The sequence below is a fragment of the Aulonocara stuartgranti genome (assembly GCF_965226115.1).
Source record: "Aulonocara stuartgranti genome assembly, chromosome: 23".
NCBI classification, from domain to species: domain Eukaryota; kingdom Metazoa; phylum Chordata; class Actinopteri; order Cichliformes; family Cichlidae; genus Aulonocara; species Aulonocara stuartgranti.
In genome coordinates this window covers 46,980,692-46,983,552 of record NC_138958.1, presented here as the reverse complement: position 1 = coordinate 46,983,552, position 2,861 = coordinate 46,980,692, and positions in this window count along the sequence as shown.

Here is a 2,861-nt window from a genome sequence, read left to right as displayed (position 1 = left end):
TTTATTTGTGTTGTTGCTGATCGGCCATTGGACTGCTGAGCCTGCAGTGAACAGCCAGTCACTGACTCTTGATGCTAGAGCAAGGACAACTGAGCTCTCTCTCTCTCTCTCTCTCTCTCTCTTACTCTCTCTCTCTCTCTCTCTCTCTCTCTCTCTTTTAAATAAATAATACGTTCGAGCTGTTTATGTTTTTGACTTGTTATGGACTCTGACTGGCAATGGGAGGGCTGGCGGACTCATATTATGGAGGTGGAGGGTAGACACATTTTGTGTGCAAGAGACCACATACTACAGTGGTGATTGACACAGACTTCAATGGACATTTAGGTGAAGGGAACAGAGGTTATGAGGTGTTGGGTAGGTGTGGTGTTTAGGAGAGAAATCTAGAAAGACAGATGTGGGGCAGATTTTCCAAGTGGAAATGGCCGTGGTGCACACATACTTCAAGAACAGGGAGGAACTTGTAGAAATATATGAAAGTGGAGGAAGCTGCACACAGGGCAACTAAATATTATGCAGAAGGTGAAATCAAAAAGACAGGAGACAAGGAGGTGTCAGGGAGAATGCAGCTATGCAGCATCAAATGGTAGTTTGAAGGATGAGTTTGGACATCAAGAAGAGGAAGTGAGTGAAGGCAGAGACATGCAGGAGTATAAACAGGCTCTGGGTAGTAGGGAAGACTTACCAGATGGCTGGGATAGTACAGCTTTATTGAGATAAACTGCCAAGAAGGGGTTTGATGTCTTCTCTGCACAGAAGAAAGGGAAAAAAGAAAAGTGATTTTGAAAGTATTTGAAGGAAGAGATTTACAAAGAAAAAGAAGTGTAGTTAGCGAAATGAAGAAAATAGACCAAGAAACTGGGAGGCTAGGCATGTAGCAGAAAGAGGTGACAAAGGAAAAGGCTCAGTGCCACGTATGTGAAGCTGGACCCCAAGGAAATGAGGGAATGACACTTGCTAGGCAGAGAGTGAGTTTGAATGGATGTTCAAACCCAAAAAAAAAAGATATATTCACATAACATAGATTGAAAGAAGCTGCAGGTGGCACAGCAGCTTTAATGTCTTCCAGACAGGAAGTTTTGGAAAGAAATATCATCATTTCCCAGATTTTACTATCTTAGTGTTCTGTAACAAAATCACTGTTGTGCGCATGGTGTTAGAGATGATGATGATTACAAACAAACTTAATGTGCTAGTCGTGCTTTTCTTGAGGGATTTGTCCTTCGACCAGTTTTCATGTCATTGGAATCATTTGTATTCACTGATTCTGGCACTTATTTCATCAAACCAAACTCCAAGTAAATACTTTCGGCTTTTTGGTTTTGTCAAACGAACTAATGTAAAGAATGCCTGGCTGTGCACTACACCACGCAGTGGGAATTTGTCTTCTCCAGTTAAATTCAGGATTAACTTGCTTTATAACACAGACCTCAAAAGTAACCGTTATAACCCCAAACACAAGAAAATGTGATCTACAGCACAGTGAGAACTGGCAACGCTTATCTGGAGGGGTCAGAGTGAATGAACTGGACACCTGTAGAAGCAGGATTTGATTTCCACTGATTTCCTTTCCGATCCGATACCAAGTAAAATTCAGGGTGGTATCGACGATACTGATCTGATACCGATACTCTGAACAAAAACTTATTTTTTTTACTCTATCTTTTATTTTATCTCAAATTATAGCGTCGTAATGATCACAGGACATCAGATTACTTGTTCTTATCACTTAATGATGCAGAATTATCATACAGAAATGAAAAACCTGAAGTTGTGGCTATTTGTTGCCTGCCTGCAGCATTAAAGGACTCCGTGAGAGACGTCTGTCTCGCCCTGGCAGCACCTCTCCCTCTCCTCCTCTTCAGTTCGCCTCAACATACGCTCGTCATATTCTGTGATATGATTCACTCTGAGGTGTTTGACCAGGTCAGCGGTGTTACCACAACACCTCACATTCTTGCCACATGTATGGCAAACCACGTCTCAGCTGTTCGTGGAGGTAAAATACGTCTGCACATGACTCTGTTTACGCTCAGCCATTGTTGTGAGTGTGCACGCCAAGGGGCCGGACACAATGACGGGTATCGGAGGAATCGATATTTCAGTATCGATCCGCACATCACTAGTTGAGATACGTTTTAAACTGGTCCAAAAAACAAATGCATATTTTCCCGAACCACTGTTCCTTGACTAAGGTGGATAACGTGATGAGGTCAAGGAAGGGTGTGACGGAGATTTGATTGGAAAACTTGCAATTGTCGTCCGTTAAAGTTTCACGTTGGCTTTTTCATCTTGAAAGCCCTCTCTGCTCGTGTCCAACCCGTGTGAACAATCACAGATGTGAGAAATGTAAACAAACCGTCCGCAGAACGCTGATCAGGTTATTTTAAGCGCAAGAAAACAAAAACCTTGCGCTCACCGTCGGCGTCACGGACGAGGCCTGGGGGTCCGGGCCCGTCCACAAAGGTCATTGTAACACAAATCATACGATTGCTAATGAAAATGCTATAAAGCTACATCGCAGATAAGTCTCTGGAGTAACAATCAAGGCCATGTTAGTTATTTGATGAATAGTATCTGTGCCACTCATGGCGCATGACTGAGGAGGACATTGACCTCTGCAAGTCAGGAAAGTCTGCTGCTCATTGTATAAATATGAGATTTTTTTCAAAAACCAGCCATCATCTCGGAGGCTGACTCCAAAGTACCATCTCACTTCAAACTTGCAAAACAAGTCGAGTCGATGCGAGCGCACTGCTTGTTTCTAGTTAGTCTTTAAGGATGACAGCATTAGTCTGCTCCTTTGTATGAAATAAAGTGAGTCGAGTCCATGTGGTCTGGCACCCACCCACATTTCTCTG